Genomic DNA, 24,244 nt, shown 5'->3' on the forward strand with positions numbered 1-24,244 from the left:
AGACAAATAGGGGCATATGAGCGCATAGACATGCAACCAGACGTAACCTATATGGAGCAACCAGGAAGGGTTATAGATTGAAAAGGAACAAGTGCTTAGGAGAAGGGTTATCAAACTAGTCAGAGTTTGATGGTAGAACCACAATGTAGGAAAATTTACTTGAGAGTTAGAAAGTGCAATGCTAAGAGAGCATCCCTATTCATTTTCTATCCGATTCCGGGACGGAATCCTTTTAAGGAGGGGAGACTGTAATAACCCCAATTTTTGGAATTTTTGAAACACGGATGAATAGTAACTTTTGCTGATGATGCTGATTAAGGAAAATTATCAGACCACGCTATATAGGAGTACTGTTATGGAAATTCTAAGATCGTATTAGTATTCCATAAAGTAAATAAGTGTATGTAAAGATCGTCAGAATCCAAATTCGAACACTTTGATTTTTCCCGAAAATCCACCAGATACCGAAAGAATTGAGTATAAGGTAACATGATTAAAAGGATTTAAATTCAAGGATTATAAGAGAGGATCATAAAAGGAATATAATGTATTGGGAAAGGTTAAGGAAACCTGAGTAATAAGATCCCGGGTATGATCCCTCAAACAATAAACGAGAACGAAAGTTAAACGAACCGTATAACAGATCAGCGGTCATTAGCCAAGTAATTAGGGGTTAATCAAAGAGGTTAATGGACGATGATGTCATCACACCAACAAGAAGAGGACAAGTGTGAGAGGGTGACATCACATGATGACCTAAGCATGACATAAGGGAAGGAGGTGTGGTTGATTAATAACCACACAATTTTTCATGGTTAAAAAGGTAATTAATCAAAAACAAAAGCTAGCAACCAAGCAAATAACATAAATCAAAAAGAGAAGAGTTGACTTGCAAGAAGAAGCTCTCGGCCAAAATAAACACAGCAACTTCAAACTGCCATATCCTTCAGTACTCACTCAAATGTTGTGTTCTATAGCTCGTTGGAAAGATATTGAGATGGTCTACAACTCTTGTTCACAAGTCTCGTCCAAATAAGTAGGGTAAGACCCTTATTTTTATAGTTCTTTAAATCGGACTTTTAGAAACTTCAAAGCCTAACTTTGTGTTCTTGATTTCTATGGAAAGATCAAGCTTGTAGGAGGCTTCCTAAGGCTTCCTAACAACTTAACACCTCCCAAGGAAGGTATAAACATCAAACCCTAGCCTTTACTTTATTTGTTAGTAAGTTTAATTGTTGGTTTTGTGAAATGAGAAGCATAGATTGTGATTATTAGTAGTTTGGTTTGATTTGGAAGTGTTTGGGTAGTTAAAGCTTGATTATAGTTCATAGGTCTTGATTATGGTTGTTTGAGTTGAAAAACTTGGAGGTTATGGACTGATGTGATATGTTTTAGGTGAAGTTTTGTTGTATTGATGGTTATGAGTTGGTTGGTGGTTGATTGGAGTAGTTTAAACTTTGGTAATCGCGTAAACATAGCCGTCGTAATGTCCGATTTACTTTAAGACTGTTTTGTTCTTAACAATCAGGACCCGTGAACTCACTGTTAGGTTTTTAACATTGCCATGATTAGATAGTTCATGTTACGAGCTTCGTTTTGATATGTGGTTCGTTTGAATCCGATGCACGGTTTAGGAGAAACGACCGTTTTAAGTAACGGTATTTTGCGATTGAACCATTACCCCTCGCCTTACTTTGAAACATAGGTTAAAGACCTTAAAGGACTAATTGGGGTATGAAACAATTATGTTAAGTGGATTAGGCAGTTGGTAAGGTACTCGCGAAAGAATCGCTTTAAAATTCTTAATGGTTAATTTATTAAAAATGGTGGAGCCGAGGGTACTCGAGCGACTTAAGTAAATCGTTAAGCGCGAAAGCGAACGTTAGGACTCTAAATAGTTAAAGTCTAGTTTCTTAAGCGACCGGGGTTTAATTCCGATTTATGTTGTTGTTCATAGGTTATCGGACCCACTCTAAGCTTAAGTCTATCCGGGAGCACTCAGGCAAGTTTTCTACCCGTATAACTGTTGTTGTGATGTATATGTGTATATGCATTATCTTGTGATAGATGCATGATTGTTATTAGCAAATTCTTGCGATATATTGGAGCATGTGATATGGTATATATGCATGTCTATTTTGTAATCTTGATATATATATGTTGGTTCAAATGCTTATTAGTTGCATAATACCTATGCTAGAGATAAGCAGTAGTTGCGTATACCCTGAGGATAGGGGACCCAAAGGTGAACCCTTTTCTAAAATCGGGAGTAGATGTTCCCGAGTATATGATATATATATAGTTATATATATATTGATATAGTTTTCAAAACTATTAATTGAATAAGATTTATTCGATAACTTTATATTATTTAATGAATATTATTTTGAATATTCATTCGAGGGCTTATGACTCCGTTTATTTTATTAATGAATATTATTTTGAATATTCATTCGGGGGCTTATGACTCCGTTCATTTTATTAATGAATATTATTATGAATATTCATTCGAGGGCTTATGACTCCGTTTATTTTATTAATGAATATTATTTTAAATATTCATTCGAGGACTTATGACTCCGATTATTTACTAAGTAATATTCTTTATTTTATTAAAGAATAATGTTTCGATAATCAAACTTATTTTTGATTATTCAAATAAAGATAGTACTTTGGTATAAGTATATCTTTGGTTATTTAATCCCCATTTCAAGTATGAGTTTTAACACTTCTACTTCGATTATTTTTATAGAGATTATCCTTTTTGGGAATATTATTTAAATAATAATATTTAGATATTTTCTAATATATCGGGACTGATTTACTTTATTAAATCAGCATTACTCCAAACACTCTTTAAAGTGTTTTCGAGTCTTCAAAATGATTTTTAAAGCTTAGAGCGGATCCCAAAACTCGTTTTCAAATTTAAGATCTTCCTTTTTGAAGGGGACTTGAATACTCGTTCAAAAATCTAAAGGATCCGGCTCTGTGGTGTATTTTATATTCGCAACGAGATTGCCGTTTTGATAAATGAATTGATTACTTACCCAACGTTCTGGAAGTAAGTCCATCTATTTGAGTCGGCATAAGCAACATGGGCTCAGTGGGCGTCCATAAAAGTGTAAGTGGCTCAGTGGGAGTCCATCAAATGCGTAAGTGGCTGAGTGGCAGTCCAGCATAAGGTCCTATTGTGACCAGGGTGATGACCAGTGGGGAATTCGTCCATCTACTAGTAGAAAATGTTACTTATTGGTATCTTTGCCTGATCAGCAAGATATCAGGTTTATGCCAAGGTTTTCTCCTTTCCAAATTCATTGGATATTGCAACTCTATTTATAATTTTCATAACAGAGGTTTTCAAGGAGTGTATGAAATGTATATATATATAAGTGTATATATATATCGAGACTTAATGAAGTACCTCGTAACTTTATTATTTATAATGATATTCAAAGATTGAATCTATTCAAATCTTGTCTTGTAGTCTCATCAGTGTGATGAACTTTTGAAACTGATTATAACTTGAACGGTGGTAGTTCAAGTAGTATTTGGAAAAGATATAAGTATATTGGAGTATCTTGTAACTTCATCTTTTAAACTTATATCTGGTTAATGATTATCTTATGCATGACAAAGATTTTCACAAAAACATTGAGACAAGGTTAGATATATGAGATCACCTTGCAACGATATTTTTATACAGTTATAAACTGGAACTCTGTGTATATTAAGCATGGAAGAGGACTTCCAAGATTTTGAAAAGTAAATAAGTATATATACTGAATATTTTGCGACTTCGTCGCATTAAGATATCAAACTTGGTTCATTTCTTCTTGACCAAGACTTTCATGAGTACTATGAGAATGCTCATATACTGTTAATTATTATACATATTATTTCGGTGGGCTTGTTGCTCACCCTTGCTTTCTTCTTCATCACACAACAACAGATAGAAAAGATGAACAGGACCAAGCTCTCGATTCGCAAGCGGTTAGGAAACGTTCCGTAGTTTCCTGTAGGCGTTGATGCCGTTATAGCCGAGGTAGGATCTACCAATAGGCTAGGCTTTCAACTTTTGATGTACCAGACTTATGTATATTTATGAATTGTAATAATGGCAAAGAAATGTAAATTTATTCAGAAACCCTTTTAAGGTGTAATGGCATATAATTATGGAATAAAGTGACTTGTATTATTTTTTTTGGTATTCATCTCTGAGACTATAACTTGTGGTGTGTGTGTATATTATGGGGTCACAGTATGTAGCAGTTGGTTGTTTATTAAGATTAAGTGTTATTATGGGAAATGGAACTCGTGACAACCCGGATCCCCGACCCCAGATTTGGGGGTGTTACAGATATCATCCACATAGATCTGAACTAGGATTATATAACCACCATGCTGCTTGTAGAAGAGAGTCTTATCAATAGTTCCTCTAGTGAATCCATGTTTAAGCAAAAATTCTGAAAGTGTGTCATACCATGCTATAGGTGCTTGCTTTAATCCATGTAGGGCCATGAGTAGTTTGTATATAAAGTTTGGAAATTTTAGATCTTCAAAGCCAGGTGGCTGTTGCACATAAACTTCGTCTTCCAACTCACCATTAAGGAATGCACTATTTACATCCATTTGATACACTTTAAAGTTTGAGTGTGCAGCAAATGTAAGAAAGATCCTTATTGCTTCAAGTCTTGCAACTGGAGTAAAAGTTTTATCATAATCAATTCCTTCCTCTTGTGAGTAGCTTTTTACAACCAATCTTGCTTTGTTTCTTATCATAATTCCATTTTTATCCATTTTATTCCTGTACACTCATTTTGTTCCAATTATACTTCTGTTCTTTGGTGCAAGAACTAATTTCAAACTTTGTTTCTTTCAAATTGATTTAGCTCTTCTTGCATAGCAGATATCCAGTCAAGATCAAGTAGAGCTTCCTTAGTTTTCTTAGGCTCAATTTATGAAAGAAAACATGTATGTAGACACTCATTAGCAGTTTCACTTCTAGTCCTCACCCCAGTATTTGGATCATCAATAATTGCTTCTCTTGTGTGACTCCTATCCCATTTCCCCGTGTGAGTTTGTTGACTTAAATTTTATGCATCTTCTTCATCATTGGCATGACTTGCAGAACTTTCTCCTCTTTCTCCCCTGAGTTTGTGCTATCAAATATAGGTGTGAGATGAGCTTCCATTCTCATGATTCACTTGTTTAGTTGACTCTTCATCTATTATGTTGCTTGTGTTGACTTCAACTTCATCTTTGGAATCATTATCAATGTTGATATTTTAAAATTTAAGGGCCTCAGCTTCATTATCATCAAGGCATTCCAAGCCTGGACACTTCTCATCATAAAATATCACATATGTGTTTTCCATAATTTTCTTTTGTTTAATCACATAGACTTTGTAGGTAGTTCTCTCCAATGAATATCCTCAAAAAATTGCTTCAAAAACCTTAGAGTCAAATTTTCCCACATATTCAGTAGGTTTCATCATTGATAAGATTGAGTAGGGTGATTTTCCAAGATTCTTATTGATAAGATATCTGTTTTGAGTATAACATGCAGTGTTGACAGCTTCTTCCCAAAAACTTGTTAGCAAATTTGCATCTTGCAGCTTTGTTCTAGCAGCCTTTACTAGTGTTCTATTCTTTCTCTCAACTACCCTATTTTGCTGAAGTATTCTAGCAGCTAAGAATTCTTGAACAATGACTTCGTCTTTGCAGAATTCAGTTAAAGTTGCATTTCTAAATTCTGTGTCATTGTCACTCCTCAATCTGTTCACACAATTATGATCTTCATCCTTGCTTCTCAATCTTCTTGATGTGTTCAATTATGATGTGTGGAGTTTCATCCTTAAAATGCATAAATTTTACCCATGTGTACCTTGAATAGTCATCCACCATCACAATTGCATATTTCTTCCTTGAATTTGATAAGACATTAACTGGTCCAAATAAGTCCATGTGAATAAGTTGCAAAGGTGCACTTATGGAATTTACAGTTTTACTCTTGTGACTTTACTTCTTTATTTTGCCTTTTTGACAAGCCTCACAAACATCATTTTGAGCAAACTCCAGATTTGGCATGTCTCTCACTAGCTTCTTTTTCACTAGAGTATTGATTGCCTTGTAATTCAAGTGAGAGAGCTTTTTGTACCATAGCTTGCTTTTCTTAACAGGTGCCTTGGTGTAGAAGCAGCATATTCTATCCTTATTTGCTGAGTTTAAATCTGCAAGAAACAAGCTTCTCTTTCTTGCTCCTTTCAAAGCAATTTCACCAGTCTTTTTGCTGATGATTGAACAGTCTCCTTTGTCAAATGTAACATTAAACCCTCTATCTGTGAATTAGCTGATACTTAGGAGATTCACTTATAAACCAGCCACCAGTGCTTGTTTCCCAGTAAAGTAATTGTTTAAGGGGGTTTGGATACAATTACTAAACAAATCGATGTATTATGAAAGTAAAGTAAGAACAGATGAATCAAATAACAGTTTATATTGATCTTTAATAAACTATTACAAAACTTTCTCAAGAATAGTATTCTTAAGGCTTCTAGGTTATACGAATACTCGAGTTCTGCTCTCCACATATTGTGATTAACTATTATTTTTTTATATACTACACAAGTACAAATCATTCCTCTATCAATAACAAGATATGTTACAATATAATTCTAACACTTTATATATCTAAATCAACTACAATCCTATAAATCAGCACCTTCTGATTTATCTTGCAGTCTTGACTTATCATCCAAGTCATTCTCAACGGATAGCCTGATCAACGGATAAATGCCATAGCTTCAATGGATAATCATTTGTATATATCAATGGATGATTAAAGATCGTCAACGGATGATATCGAAGCTTTAAACGGATAATCATATCACAATAGTTGATCATATCCTGATTGTTAGACAGATCCTGATCTTCGACTTAGCAAATTATCAACAGTGCTACATCTTCAATTACAACATTTCTATAAATTAACTTGTCATATCCCATTGTGAAACCTTTGATGTTGTCTCCAAAAGTCACTAATGGGCCAACCATCTCCTCAAACTGTGATAGCAGTGCCTTATCACCTATCATATGTCTCAAGCATCCACTATCTATGATCTATATGACCTTCTTTTCTTTGTGCTGCACACAATGAGGATTAAGTGTTTTTAACTACCCAAGAAGTGTTGGGTACTTTCTTCTTGCTAACAGAATTTACACAATTAGAGTGAGTTGATTCAAAAGGAACAGTGTGAACAGATTTCTTTGCATTTTCCTTTTTATCTGTAAATCCAAAATTAACATATTTCAAATCTACTCTTAGTTTATTACAACTTGTCATTACTTTCATGTTGCAAGGTATGCAGTCAAATTTGTCACAGAAGGAGTAAGGGTCTTCTGTATTTGCTTCATTGTACTTGCTGGCTCCTACTTTTGGCTTGCTAACATCCTTTTTACAAAGGTGAGTTAGATGATTTGTTGAGCCATATTTCTGACATTTCTTTCTGGGGGCATCTGCAACAAATGAAAAGTTGATGCTTTTGTTTACTCTTATCTTTCCATACCTGTTCCTTTTCTTCCTTCATGTATTCTCAGTCTTGACTTCCTTGACAGTGGTCTTAGGGAGTTGGTTAACCATGGGCTTCTTCTTTCTTTTATTAGCAGGAGTGGTTTATTTATTTTTCATTTCTTTATCTTAATCTGCAAGTTCTTTCTTGATGACCAACTCCTCTTCACTAAAATTGACTTCACATGCCTTGGACACAGGTGACTCAACTTTTCTCAGCATAATTGGGAGATCTTCATATGCAATTGTTTTGCCTCTGTTACTTTCAATTTTCTTGTTGCTGTTCAATGCATCATAGTCAAGGCCAATAGCTATGTTAGAACATGGCTTGTTCTTTGTTGAGCACAAAGCATGCGCTAAATAAATCATGCAATTATACGCATTCGCAAGTAATATAGAATGATTTCTAGTTCGTTCTCACAGAGACTCTGATTAATTATATTTAATTAACACTTACTCACCAATGTATGATTACTCTTCAATGTCAAGACAATAACAAATAAGGTTGATTAACTAATATTAACTATGAGAATAAAACACTTAAATTAAAAATATTAAACACACATAAGATCATGACTTCATGACTACTTCATTCAATAGTTATTGTTATTACCCTTAGCATGTAATGGTGATGATATTAATTGAACAACACGAAACTGATAAGCGCCAACTTTCATTGTACGAATACCATTCTACAAAGCATCCATAATTAAGATAGAAGTTGAATAGGCATTAATTATGTTGAGACCCTATTTGTCTACAGAATTTGACAACATAACGATTTAAACGCAAGTTATTCATTATGATTACACAGGGCAAGTAAAACGGTTAGAGTTACCCACTAATCATGCATACAATACATGAACCTATGCTAGCATGGCAAGTTCTAAATCTCAAGATTCACTGTCGCTTCACAAGAGATTAACAAACTATCTTATATTTTTGCGACACACATAAGACGAATAGGCACAGCCTATACTAGATATCATACAATCACCACATACCAAAGTATTAAAAAATTGACTAAAGAAATCTATAGTAAATCCGCTATGATCCCATGATCACGATTAGCCCATAATAGAAGTCATCGTCACCATGGATTCATATGAAAACATGATAATAACACAACGATATAAACTAATTAAAATACTTAATAAAAATAGAGTACGTCACAAGAGTATTAAGGTTCAAAGTGTAAAGAAAACTAGCATCCACTGTTACAACGAATTAAAAAATTACAAGATAAACGTATGCTTCCTCTTCTTCATTGTTGCGTGCTAAAACGGTCTTCTTGATCTTCTCTCCTTGTTACTTGTTGTTGAAAACGTCTTCCCAATAGGTTTATATAAGAGTCCACAAGAAACAGCGCCAACAGAAGCCCAATTATATTTGAATTATAAAATCCAGAAACTAAAATTACGAACCCAGGTGGCCGCCTGCATTCAACACGCGGGTGCCTGCTACCAGGCGGTCGCCTGCTCCTTCCAGGCGGACGCCTGCAAGCCTTCTGGAAAAATCCAATGTTTGCTTCTGATTTTGCTGAATTCTTCGCACAACTCCCCGAGACTAATTCCAAGCACATCCTTAGGCTTATTTTGATGAAATCCTCCCGTCTAAGCAAGTTATACCCTGAAATGCAAAAACACTCAAAAACACGTTAAATACACAAAATACTCGAGTTTAAAACACCAATTCAGGCCGTTATGAGACGCTCTAAGTGGTATAAAATGCCACTTATCGCACCCCCAAACTTAAATCGATGTTTGTCCTCAAGCAGCACTGTAATATCCGGTATATATCGTGTAATTATTTTTGCTATTAAATAATTATTATCTGTGTTCAGTATCTATTCTGTGAATTAATTGTTAAGTGTTATCTGTGTTTGGATATTTAAAAATAATATTAATTGAGTATTTTAATTTTTATATGTCTAAAATAAAATATAGATAATTGTCATATCTTCCTAATCATTTTTATGTTGATTTATGAATTTATAAGAATCATATGAAATTTATAAAATCTTTTTCCGATTATTTAAAATCTATTTTATAAAAACGGGAACCAACCGACGTCATCTGTTGTTATGTTTTTGGAACCCGAAACTCTTCCGAGAACTCCTTCCTAACCTAATTGTAATATTCCGAGCATATTCCATGTTTCGACTTTTTCGATCCGGTGTACGGTTTGTCCTGCGCGGGTCCCGGCGCAACATTTTCAATACAATATTCGTTTCGGTAAATCAATAAAACCCGTATTTTCGATAAACGGGAGCTTTTTATTAAAGTATCCCAATTATCACCTCGTAGTACGTGTAACCAGGCGCTGAGACCAAGACCGCAGTATAAATTGTACTGGTTTGGATAATTATCCCGAAAACCGATACCGTTTGGATCAGTTTTTATAAATAAATGTACCGTTTTATTTCCGGAATGATCCAACGGGATACTAATTTTCCGTAATTATAAATAGCCTTTTCCCGTATTTTATTTCGTATCAAAATCATTTGCAGGTAGTTAATTTTATAATTTTCAGAGAAAAACCCTAATTTCATAAACTGTTCTAAGAATCAAACAGCAAAACGAAGGCGTTACCGATCTCTGTTTTCAAAGCTTGAGTAACCAAAACGAAGGATTTGAAGTGTTCTACCAGATTCTGAGCTTCGTTTTACTGCAGAAATCAAGGTTATTTTTCTATATTTTTATTTATTTTCGAATTAATTTTATTAAAAATATGAATTTTTGTTCGGATGATTGTTTGTATGATTTGATGATTTCATGTTGTAGAGCTTGTTTTCCTGATGATTTTCATATGTCATACGTCTGATTTGGAGTTCAATAACATGTTCAAATTTGAGTTTAATTTTCGAATTTTAAAATTAAGGTTTATAACCCGTATGACTGTTCTTAATTGAAATTTGGGGGTTTTTGATTTAGGGGTTATTAGCTGTTGATTTATAGTGGGTTGTGTTCCTTATGAAATTTGCAATCGATTGGTATATAGCTCGTTATCAGAGGATGCTTGAATCGTAGGGAGTTGTCTTTTTAAGTTTTCGTCATTTCGCCGGAATCAGGCGATGTTCTTGGCCATTTTCCGGCCAGGACAGGGGTTATTGTTGTGTTTTGATTGCATAAACAGATTCCTGATGTTGTGTAGAGTGTATCCGGAGAAGATGGAGGTGTGACGGTGCCGGAGACGAGTTCTCCGGCGAGCCCGTTGTTTTCCGGCGACTGAACTACAGAATTGCAGTTTAGTCCCTGTACTTTTGAAGATGGTGAAGTTCAGTCCCTGAACTTTCCAGAATTTGCAAAAATAGGATTCCTGTTTTTAAAATATTCAAAAATCATATTTCCTATTTATTTTTATTATAAAAATTCATTTTTAATTTCTGAAAATTCTAAAAATTATTATTTTAATTCCGAAAATTATTTTTAATTCAAAAATAAATCTGAATTAATTAGTTAATTAATTTCAGTTAATTTTTAATTGATTAATTGGTCAATTAATTCGAAAATTAATTGATTAATTGATTTAATTAATTATTAATTGATTTTAATTAATTATTTAATTAGATTTAATTATTTAAAAATGATTTAAAAATTCCAAAAAATAGTTTCGAGCTTTAAAATATTATTCTAAATTATTTCCAAGGCTCGATAATTATTATAAAATTATTTCGGAGCCAGAATTGGCCAAACCGAACCCTGTTTATTACCCCGAAATTGATCCAACGACCCGTTTCAATTCTGAAAAATGTTTTAAAAATCATTTTAAATACCTGAAAGCCTGTTTATGACCCGAGACTTATTTATAAATGATATATCATTGATTATGTGACGTGTTATGTGTTATATGTGACTTGTTGGTTGATTGTCTGTCTGTATATTCGATGTTTACTGGTTTATTGCGTAACTTTCAATCTGTTAATCGGATTTGGGTGAAACGAAGGGTAGATAGAAGTATGTGTTGAATAGAATCCTATGAGTTGAATATTGATAGATGCTTATGATATGTGAGCAGAAGAGGTAAGACGTAGGAAAGGGAAACAGGTAGTTGAGGAATAAGACGATTGTGATTGGAAGCGAGTGCAGTGTAGTAAGCTAATACCAGGCAAGTGTTCTGAACTTTGTCGAGATATTGTCATGATTGATATTCCTATTTTATATTGCAAGTGCTTTGAAGCACTGAACCCTAAACCTTGATTCCAGTTATTGATCTTGAGCCGTAACCTTATTCTTTCTAGACCATTGATTGTTGTATACCCAAACACGAACCCCAAATATACGGTACTACTCCAAAAATACATACAAACTAAATATTAAACACTGAACCAGATTGCTTACACATTCAAACCTTTGTATTTTATGCTTTGAAAGACCAAATCCTTGAAACCCTGAAACATTGATTCATTGTTAGCCAATTCTTTCATTACCTAGCATCCAAACTTTGAAAATGTTCTTTTGATCCTTATGCAGATTAAAACCATTTCATTATTGAACGTCAAATGTTGTTAATGATTCTGGTTATTGTTTATTATTGCTTATTCTGTTATTATGTTAGAATTGGATTGTTTTTATAAAATTATGGACCAGATTCGTGGTCAGACCATATAATGGTCAAGTTAGGCCAATATGTGCCTTGGATCCAGTAGTTAGAGCAGTGCTGTGTGCTTTGCTCGGGGTTATTGCGTGACTGATCAGTAGCCTAACCTTAATTTTTAACATGAAAATATAATTATCCAATTCTAAATCATAATCCATTGTTCACTTGATATCATAATCATATTTACCTGATGATCATTATTCTCAGTTTTGTCATTGAGACTTGCTGAGCTAGTTAGCTCATTTGTGCAATATTGTTTATGTTCTTTTCTAGTTAAGAAGGAACCGGTTGGTACCGAAGATCCCCAGACCAGCGCGAGAGCCAGGGGTTCAGGTTGATCGAGTTAAGCTAGTAGGCTTCTTTTGGGATAATTTGAGTTTCTAAAAGTTTGTAATAATGTTTAATACTCGGTTCTGAGTTTAAAATAGTTGGGATTTGAACGGTTTGTAATATAAGTAGATGTGTTTGGCTTGTGTGCATACTTTAACCTGTTGCGGTATGTGGTAGTTGGTAAGTAGGGTCACTGTATATTATTATTATCTTTATTATTGTTATAAGCAGGTTATAAATAAGGTGTGTGTGGACCCCAAACTTCTGACCCGGGTTTGGAGGGCGTCACAAGCACAGACTCAAACTCAGAATAAATACATGCATGAATGCAAACTACATGATTGCAGCGATCCCCATCGCGATGACTAAACCAACCAACACATGACATATTAACAAATGCAATTAGGCGACTAAAGTTCAATCAAATCACGCAAGCTAATATATAAATAGAAACGTGGTGTGTGCGAATGCTTAACAAATATGCTTCGAAACTAGATCAATCATCATAACTTAATTATCCTCAAGGCAATCACAAGATTATACAAAGAATATATTCTAGACATAAAATGACTTATAACACTTCAAGATCATTGGAGTTTATTAAGGAATCATGCTTTTATTCAATACATAAACAAATGCTTATTTGATCGTGCAATGAGTGAGGTCCACAAATGACTTATGCAATGGTATCCATTTAGCGAGCGTTAGGTTAGCGGATCCCAGACTATAAAAGCCTTAGGTCACTAGGAACAAAGTCCCCTAAAAACTTAATAACTCGAATACCAAAGAGCTCACTCGTGATCAATTGTGCATTAAACCATATTTTTGTTTCTTTTCTTTTTTTTTTCTTTTTTTTTCTATTTTTTTCCAATTTCTGAGCAAGTGCGTTTCGCTCCATCTTGCTCAACCCTAGACTAATCGTATACAATACGAGCCGGCTCCTAGCCATTTGACGCCTAGCCACAACTAGCAATGAATTCCAATTTTTACTCCAATTTTATCTTTTCATGCCTTTTATCATTAAGAGCTTATCATACATTCTAAGCATAAGCAATAGATTAACCTCAAAAACCATCAAACCATGATAACAATCTAGTCCTTAAGCATACTCTAAGACTTAGTAAAATTACAAGTGTTTCCAGCATGCATGCCAACCTAACAAGATTCAACATCACTCTAACGCTATCACTACACTCGCATCAATATCACATATCAATCGGTAAAGCAACACAAAAGGGATTATGGTATATGCATGAGCTATATGACATGATAAACAAAGCTATAAAATAAAAAAAACAAAAAAAAACTATATGGCAAAATATGCAACTATATGAACTAAACTAACATGAAAATGCAACTACATGATACACATACAAATATGTTCCTTAACTACCACCCCAAACTTAAAATCTTCACTGTCCCCAGTGAAGGTAATAGAAAGGAACACAGGGTATACCTACTCAGAAGAATCATCATCATCATCATCATCACCCTCAGAGGGTAGAGTGTCAGGAGGTGAATAAGAAGAATCCTCACCAAAAATGGGCCACTGGATGTCAGCTCCAAGGCCTCTAAATGCAGTCCCAAGCGCTAGGGTGAGCTCCTGCACAAACCTACTCTGTGACTCATATATCGTATCCATCCTCCTGGAAAGCCTCCTGTATTGGACATCAGCCAATCCTGAACCATCTCCTCCATGGCCTTTGGACGAACCTGCCTCCCCCGGAGCCTGACTGGACCTAGCCATGGTAGCACCGGCTGCTTGACATCCTCCTAGGAGGTGATATCCCAAACCATGTGACTCGGGCTCTCCACCCGTCCACTCCTGCATCGCATTCAGCATCGATGAATCAATAGGCGCGACCGGCATCTACAGCTGCTCATAAGAAGGCCACTGAACTCCAACTGCCTTGCGCAGCTTTGTGACAATAGAGGCATATAGGATATTGTATTATGACTTCCCCTTAAAAACTTCAAAATCCCTTGGTAGATGAACTCACCAAGGTCCACATAATACTCTTCATTAAGAATCCCCCACAATAACCTGGCTCTCTCAACTGTAACCTCATGTGCATGCGAAGAAGGAAGAATATTAGCACAAATAAATACATTCCATGTACGAGCATACCTGTTCATGACGACAGCAGGGAAACTACGATAATCGTTGGATCCCCTCTTAAACTTCCATACCGAGCCTGGCTGACAGAGAGTAGCAATAATCAAATCTGAGTCAAAATCCTCAGGGCCTTTTCATTCCAATTCTCCTCCTGGGGTTTCCTTTGTCGCTGCTCAATAACACAGTGAATCGTCTTGGGCTGATAATCAATAGTAAACCCACGAACAACAGAAAACCCATTCTTGTCGGCCTTGACATTCGCATAGAAATCGCGAACAACACTCATCGGGACCGCCTCAGGTGACTCGCAGAAAGTAATCCATCCCTTCTCTGCAATCATCGGTAACAACTCACCATCCCTCCCCGATGGCAAGAACCCCCTCTCCTTCATAATTGGCTTAGTCAAAAGCTTAGCATAATCCTCCTCAGCAACCCTATCCAATAATCGGGGCCTTGCAACAATGCTCCTTGATGAGTCAGTAGCAGTCGGGTTGGTGCTGTTACTACCTATAGTTCTTGATCTCTTTGGAGCCATGGAACTGAGAATTAGGGCTTGAGAGTTTGTGTTTTGTGTGTAGGAGAGAGTTTGAGAGTTGAAAGTATATGAGATGTATAATATGAGGTTGTATGTATATATAGAGTAGGCTTAGGGTTAGAAATTGAATTGAAGTGGGATAGTGGCTAATTTGTAGGAAGAAAATCATGGGTAATGGGGATTGTGGGCTGTGATTTTTTTTTATTTTTTTATTTTTTTATAGGATGAAAAAGAATTTTTCAAGGTTCAGGTCCGCAGGAGGTCGCCTGGCACCAGCAGGCGCGCCTGCTAGCACGCGGCCGCCTGGTCCTAGCAGGCGGGCGCCTGCAAGGTCTCTGGAATTTTTTTTTCTGCCAATATTTTTCTGATTTTTTTGGGTTTTTGGATAGAGTACTAAATTCTAAGGGTTCCTATGGTCTCATATCTTGGGTTGCCTCCCAAGAAGCGCTTCTTTTACGTCATTAGTTTGACGTAGAGTAATGCGATCAAGTTGATAATAAAACCGCACTAACCACTTCACGGTTTGCCGTATCCCCATAATAGTGCTTCAATCTCTGACCATTTACTTTGAATGCTTGGTCCGGATTGTTCTCAAAAATTTCCACCGCTCCATGTGGAAACACAGTTTTGATGATAAATGGTCCAGACCACCTTGATTTCAACTTCCCAGGAAAAAGTCGAAGATGAGAGTTGAATAGAAGAACTTGTTGCCCCGGCATGAATAACTAAGGAGAAAGCTTCCTGTCATGCCACATTTTTACTTTTCCTTGTACATTTTGTTATTTTCGTACGCTTGAAGTCGAAATTCATCAAGTTCATTTAACTGAAGCATTCGTTTCTTCCCAACTGCATCTAGATCAAGGTTTAACTTCTTCAATGCATAATAAGCATTATGCTCAAGCTTCGCAGGTAAATGACATCCCTTACCATAGACAAGTTGAAACGGGGACATCCCAAGTGGAAGTATGCTGTTCTATAAGCCTAAACAGCTTCATCGATCTTCAAAGACCAATCTTTCCTTGACGGACAAATGACTTTCTCTAGAATGCACTTGATCTCTCTATTAGACACTTGAGCTTGACCATTAGTTTGCGGATGATAGGCAGTAGCAATGCGATGATTCATATTCTAGCGTTGCATCATAAAAGTGAACTTACGATTGCAGAAATGCGACCCTTCATCACTTATGATAACTCGTGGCATTCCAAACCTTGTGAATATCTGCTTATGAAGAAAACTCAACACTACCTTTGTGTCATTAGCTGGTAGAGCCTTGACTTCTACGCATTTCGAGACATAATCGACTGCCAGCAAGATGTACTGATTATTGCAAGATGAGATAAGTGGTCCCATGAAATCGATTCCCCATACATCGAAGACCTCAACTTCAAGCAACACATTTAAAGGCATCTCATCCTTTCTGGTAAGATTCCCAACTCTTTGACAACGATCACACCTTAAAACGAACTGGTGTGCATATTTGAACAACGTAGGCCAGAAAAAACCTGCTTGAAGAATACGAGCTGCTGTCTTTTCACCACCATAATGTCCACCATAAACTGTGGAATGACAGTCTCATAATATCCCCTCCGTCTCACAGAATGGGATACATCTCCTGATGATCTGGTTAGCTCCTTGTCTAAACAAATATGGTTCATCCCACATGTACCACTTCACCTCATGTAGAAACTTCTTCTTTTGAGCTGCATTCATATTGGGAGGCATTATATTGCTAACAAGATAGTTCACAATGTCTGTGAACCATGGCTCTTCCTCTTGAATTGCGAACAACTGCTCATCCGGAAAAGATTCGTTGATCAATGTCTCATCATGTGAAGTAGAATTGAGATTCTTCAATCTAGAGAGATGGTCAGCTACTTGATTTTCAGTACCTTTTCGATCCTTGATCTCTAGCTCAAATTCCTGTAGCAAGAGCACCCAAAGAATAAGTCTAGGCTTCGAATCCTTCTTTGAGACCAGATAGCGGATGACAGCGTGATCAGTAAACACTGTCACCTTTGTCCCAAGTAGATAAGATCAAAATTTTTTGAAACCAAAAACTATAGCCAAGAGCTCCTTCTCAGTAGTGGTGTAGTTCAGTTGAGCTTCATTTAGTGTCTTACTAGCATAGTAGACCACATGAAAGATATTAGACTTTCGCTGCCCAAGAACTGCTCCCACAGCATAATCACTTGCATCACACATCATCTCAAAAGGTTCTCTCCAATCAGGTGCCATAATAACTGGTGCAATGATCAAACTCTTCTTGAGAGTCTCAAATGCTGCCAAGCATTCATCATCAAATTTGGAAGGCACATCTTTCTCGAGCAAGTTGCACAATGGCTTAGATAACTTAGAGAAGTCCTTGATGAAATGCTGATAAAAACCCGCATGACCAAGAAAGCTACAGATTCCCTTCACAGAAATAGGTGGTGAAAGATTTTCAATGACTCCCACCTTGGCCTTATCCATCTCAAGACCTTTACTAGAGACCTTATGCCCAAGAATGATCCCCTGTCGCACCATAAAGTGACATTTTTCCTAATTGAGCACTAGATTGGTTTCCACACACCTTTTGAGCACCAAACGGAGATTATTCAAGCACTCATCATACGAATGTCCAAAGATGGAGAAGTCGTCCATGAATACTTCGACATTATTTCCAATCATATTAGAGAATATAGCCATCATGCATCTCTGAAAAGTGGCAGGTGCACCACATAAGCCAAAAGATACTCTGCGAAAAGCAAATGTGCCGAATGGACAAGTGAAAGTAGTCTTCTCTTGACCTTCTGGTGTAATGCAAATATGATTGTAGCCCGAATAGCCATCTAGAAGACAATAATACTCATGACCAGCCAATCTATCAAGCATCTGATCAATAAATGGAAGAGGGAAGTGATCCTTCCTTGTGGCTTTATTCAACTTTCTGTAGTCCATGCATACCCTACATCCCGTGACTATTCGAATAAGGATGAGCTCGTTCTTCTCATTTGCTACCACGGTAATAACTCATTTCTTAGGTACACATTGCACGGGGCTCACCCAAGAACTGTCAGAAATAGGATATATGATTCCTGCATCCAGTCACTTTAGAATTTCTTTCTTTACCACTTCTTTCATGATAGGATTAAGCCTTCGCTGTTGCTCAACAGTCGGCTTGCTACCTTCCTGTTAGGTCACACAACACTGTAGAAGGGGGTTGAATACAATGTTATTACAATCAAATCGATCTTGAACACAAGTAATAGTAAACGGATATATTTAATATAATAAACTCTGTTACAATGGAACTGTTCTCTCTCAGTGATGAATAAATATCACTAAGAGCTGCTAGGTTACAATGAATAATGTAGCTCGATAATGATAACACGTATAGTGTAAACCTATGTCTGTGTTTATATACTACACAGTTACAAGATAACTTCTAATTGATATGGAATATAATTCTGTCTCCTAAAATATATCAATCAGATATCTTATACAAGTCTTCCAGTCTTCTAATTCTTTCCATGCATATCTTCTTTTATTTTAGTCTTGATCTTCTATTGTTAATCAACATCCTTCCTTAACTGTAAGTCCTCCCGTACTTAAGTTCTGATATGACCTTAAGTCCTGATCTTATGTTCCGACTTCCAGTAAGTACTGATTTCAGTAAGTCCTGATATTTCCTATTTGTTAGGATCTGAAAACTAAACATGAAACATATTAGACTTGACATCTTAAATATATCTAACAATCTCCCCCAACTTGTAAATTATGAAAAATATACAAGTTAATAGATTTGATGATGTCAAAAACATTTAAGTTCAAATGCATAAAGAATTTAACTGAATAACTAACTACAACTTACAGTCCTTGTAGCTTTTACCAATCTCACTTAGTCAATCTGAATCCATAATGATTCTTAACAAAGTATGATATCAGCTTTTCTTTTTTAATCCACAGGACTTGAGAGAGTGTAGTCTTGACTTGCTTCATCTCTTCATTCCGACTCCCAATCTGATAGATTGCAGTCTTTAAAGCAGAGATATGGTTTCTTTCTAAACAATGGTCCAGTCTTATTACCCTAGGATGAGAAGAGTCTTCATTGTAGCATAGACATTTCTCTTTCAGTATTACCTCAAGCTTAGCAGAATCCTTCTTCATAGAAATTTCACTTCCATCATCTTTAACAATACATGGAATGATTTCTGTAAATCTTGAACCAGAAATTCTTGCTTTATCTCTGATGGTCTTCAATATGAAGTTTGACCATCTCCTGGTAATATTAGACTTTACCTCTAAAAGGTAATGAAAGAATTGAAGTTCTTTCAGAGTTTTGTTCAGTACATCTGATTCTGACATCTGATATGTCCTTCCATCTTCAAGAAATAGAATCAGATTTTTTTTGATGTTATGCTTATCATGAACATCCAGTACCACTTGAACAGAGATAAACTTGTTAAGGTGTTTCTGAGTAACATCTTTAAGAGGTTTGTCAGTTATTAAAAATGGATCTCTTGTAGCAATTTCAAGTCCTGTTTTGATTTTAGCTTCATCAGAACCTAGTCCAGCCCTGTCTCTTGGTTCTCTAGCATTTAACCCAATAGACATGAAATCAGACATCAATTGGCTTTTCTTTGGATCTGATGGTTTGACATTTTTCCATAGAAGTTTCTTTTTGTCAGCTACTTCCATTTTGTCTAAATCAACCTGAGCACTGTCAGAGGTTGACTTCTTGACTTTATCAGAACTTGCTGCTTTTGCTTTTGCTTGTTGCTCTTCACTCTGAACAACTTGAGCTTTGTCAGAGGTTGTCTTTGATTCTTCAGAAATCTTCTTTCTTTTCAGAGTTTGAACATATTCTTCAGTCAGAGTATCATCATCATGAATTGTAGTTTGATAGACATGATCTATCACAACTGAAGGTATTTTTCTCTCTTGAAACTTTGTAGGTTCATTAACCTTTTCCTTTCCTTTCCATTTAAGATCAATCTCAGATTGTGATCTTGTTTTGGGTCTTGATGCCTCAGAAATTGTCTTCTCTTTGATCACAATGCCTTTCTCCTTAGGCCTTGGAGGTTTCTTTGCAACATAAGCTTTTGACTTTAAATTTGTCTTTTCAGCTTTAAATCTAGCTTCTTCCTCCTTGAGATTATCTAAATCCATTTTTGGATTATGTTTCAGAAACAATCTTCTAGCAATTTCTTCATCAAGTGTCTGAATCTTGGGATCCTTGCAGTAGACAGTAGTCTGCTTTCCCTTTAGCTTCAGAGTTTGCATAAACTTTTGAGAATCTTGACTTCCACCTTGTATCAGAACATCAGGTTTTGTCAGACTTTGTTCATCAGAACTTGATCTCAGATTTTGAATTTCAGTACTTGCTATCAGATTTTCAGTTTGAGCAGCTTCAGAACTTGTCTTCTTTTGAGTATAAGATTTGCTTGCATCAGAGTTTAGTTTCATTTTGCTGATTTGTTTACTCTGAGCTTGACCTGTACCCTGACTAGGGTTTCCTGGTCATCAGTTTTATCATCTGTCTTCTTCAGTATTTGATCATCTGAGCATTTGGACTTAACTATCTTCTCCCCCTTTTTGGCATCATCTGATAATAGGATTGAGAGAAGAAGTTCTACTGAAGTTTGAATTTCATCCAATTGAGCCTGTTGAGAAGCTTGATTTTCCAGAACCTCAGTAATTTGGGCCTGTTGTTTCTCTTGAGTTTTCTCAATTGCTTCTACTTTCTCAGAAATAGGTCTGATAAACCTCTTTTTATCAAGCTTGGCTTCCATCTAGCTTTTCAGCCTTTTCCAGAAGTTTGTCAACCTTTTCTTGAGTTGAACAGTGTAGACCTTGAAGATGCTTGGTAGAGAGAGCAGTGATCTTGAGCCGTGTCTTGAAATCAGAATTTGATAATAACTCATCAGCTTTTGACACATGCCATGTCAAAATGTTAGAGCTTGGAATAAAATCAGAATTATTCCACTTCTTGGTCCACTCAACTCCCCTGCGAGTATCCTCCCAAGGTATAGGTGCATCCTGCTCAATAAACTTCTTTACCAGTGCTTCCTTTCCCAGAATGGGAGCTGGAGTCTCAACAGAAACACTGTCTTCAGAACTTGAAGAAGATTCATTATATTCTGACAGAACAACAGTATGTGAAGCAACTGGAGAATCAGGAATAACCTCATATACTATAGGAATTTCAGCATAATTTGGAGAAATAGGTGGAGTTGGCATCTCAGCATTTAAGATTGGAGATTGAACTGGAGATTGCTGAGCTTCTGTAGGAGCTTCCAAATACAGAATAGTTGGAATGTGCAGCCTAGTGATATTAATTTCAGGACTTAATCTTGAATCTTCAACTGTAATATCTCATGAAGAGGAGAGACTGGAGGTGTAATTACTATATCAGGAACAGTGTCTTTGTCTGTAGCTGGAGGTGGCAGAGATTCAATTATAATTGGCTCTTTTGAGATCGGAGATTCCTGATCCCTTTCCTCAGCTTCTGCAGTATCTTCTGATGAAGATTTAACATTATACCTCTTTGCCCTCATTTTCTTCAATCTCCTTGCCAATGAAGGAGTTGTTGTTGCAGCATCAGAGCTTACAGATTTCCTCTTCAAAGTATCAGAACTTTGAGCTGCAGTTTCTTTCTGAGAAGTAACATTCTCAGCTTCAACTGTCACAGGTTCTGAAGCATGAACCTATGCTTCCTTTCCACTGTTAGATTCATCCCTGAGAATCATTTTCCTTCTCTTTTGAGGAGGCTGAGGAACAGACTTTGTCCTTTTTGGCTTAGAAGGTGAAGGTCTGATAGTATGTGTAACACCCCCAAATCTGGGGTCGGGGATCTGGGTTGTCACGAGTTCCATTTCCCTTAATAATACTTAATCTTAATAATCAACCAACTACTGCGTACTGTGACCCCATAATATACACACACACCATAAGTTATAGTCTCAGAGATGAATATCCAAAAATAACACAAGTCATTTTATTCCACAATTATAAGCCATTCCACCTCAAAAGGGTTTCTGAATAAATTTACATATTCCTTGCCATTATTATAATTCATAAATATACATAAGTCTGGCACAACAAATGTTGAAAGCCTAGCCTATTGGTAGTTCCTACCTCAGCTACAACGGCATCAACGCCTACAGGAAACTGCGGAACGTTTCCTAACCGCTCACGATTTGGGAGCTTGATCCTGTTCATCTTGTCTATCTGTTGTTGTGTGATGAAAGAAGAAATCAAGGGTGAGCAACAAGGCCACCGAAATAATATGTATAATAATTAACAATATATGAGCATTCTCATAGTACTCATGAAAGTCTTGGTCAAAAAGAAATGAACCAAGTTTGATATCTTACTGCGATGAAGTCGCAAAATATTCAGTATATATATACATATATACTTCTCAAAATCTTTGGAATCTTCTGACATGCATAATGTACACAGAGTTCCAGTTTATAACTGTATAAAATATCGTTGCAAGGTGATCTCATATATCTAACCTTGTCTCAACGTCTTTCTGAAAATCTTTGTCGTGCACAAGATAATCATTAATTAAATATAAGTTGAAAAGATGAAGTTACAAGATACTCTAATATACTTATATCTTTTCCGAATACTACTTGAACTACCACCATTCAAGGTATAAATAGTTCATCCCATAGATGAAGCTACAAGACAAACTTGTAGAGAATCAATCTTTGAAATATCATCAAAATGAAATGAAGTTACGAGATACTTCATTTGATGAAAACATCATTTTGAAAACTCGACCCTGCCAACACTCAACAATCTCCCAACTGTAGCCTTTCTATCGAAGTGCTTTGGTTAGTGTTGCAGAAATATCCTAACTGGATGATGAACTCATTACGGGAGTTTGCCGCTCCAGGAAGAACACTTACGATGATCAGTCGCAGTAGTGCAACCCCACCATTTTCTACATGTAGAGGACAACAGTCGGATTTACTTGTCAACCGAACACTAGACTCCTAAGGAATGGACCATCTTAGCGGAACTTCTGGGCCATTTGGGCCAATATAATAAGGCTGGGCCGGCGCCACTCGACCACTTACGCCACTCCTAGTTCAGATGAAATCCATGACTCTGAAACGTAAAGCTCGCCCCCTTTCCCCAAGTAGAAACTTGTTGATACGGCTTCACCAAGAAGTCGTATGTAGTTGGAAAGGAAAACTCACCGATATTTCCCAGGCGATGCCTATTAATGGATTAACTTGTTCCAAGAATTTTACTTCCCGAGTGTTGGGTAAGTAATCAAAAACTCTTTTCTCAAAACAGGAACCTTGTTGTGAATATAAAAAAATACATCACGGGGCCGGATCCCTCAGATTTTTGAGCGAGTATTTAAATCCCCTTCGAAAGGAAGATCTTAAATTTGAAAACGAGTTTTGGGATCCGCTCTAACCTTCCAAAAATAGTTTTGATAAAGTTTGAAAATAATCTCTGGAAATATATAAAGTACGAATGATTTGGTAGTATCAATTATTTTCTGAATACTTGGAAAATATCGAAATATTATTCTTTAATAAAATAAAGAATATTATTTAATAAAATAAGCGGAGTCATAAGTACTCAAATGAATATTCAAAATAATATTCATTAAATAGAATGAGCGGTGTCATAAATCCTCGAATGAATATTCAAAATAATATTCACTAAATAAAATAAGGTTATCGAATAAACCTTATTCGATTAATAATTTTGAAAACTATTTATATATATATACATATACTATACTCGGGAACAGCGACCCCCTGTTTAGAAAAATGTTCACCTTCGGGTCCCCTATACTAAGGGTATACACAACTATTGCTTATCTCTAGCATAGGTATTATGCAGATTACAAAAAACTGAACTGATAACAAGATATCAAGATTACGAAACAGGCATGCATATATATCATATCAACATGCTCCAATATATCACAATATTTGCTAATAACAATCATGCACTTATCACAAGATAATGCACATACATATATACATCACAACAACAGTTATACGGGTAGAAAAATTGCCTAAGTTTCTAAAAGTCCGATTTAAACATAAGTAAAACTGAGGGTCTTACCATGCTTATTTGG

The sequence above is a fragment of the Apium graveolens genome, chromosome 6 (genome assembly GCF_009905375.1).
Source record: "Apium graveolens cultivar Ventura chromosome 6, ASM990537v1, whole genome shotgun sequence".
NCBI classification, from domain to species: domain Eukaryota; kingdom Viridiplantae; phylum Streptophyta; class Magnoliopsida; order Apiales; family Apiaceae; genus Apium; species Apium graveolens.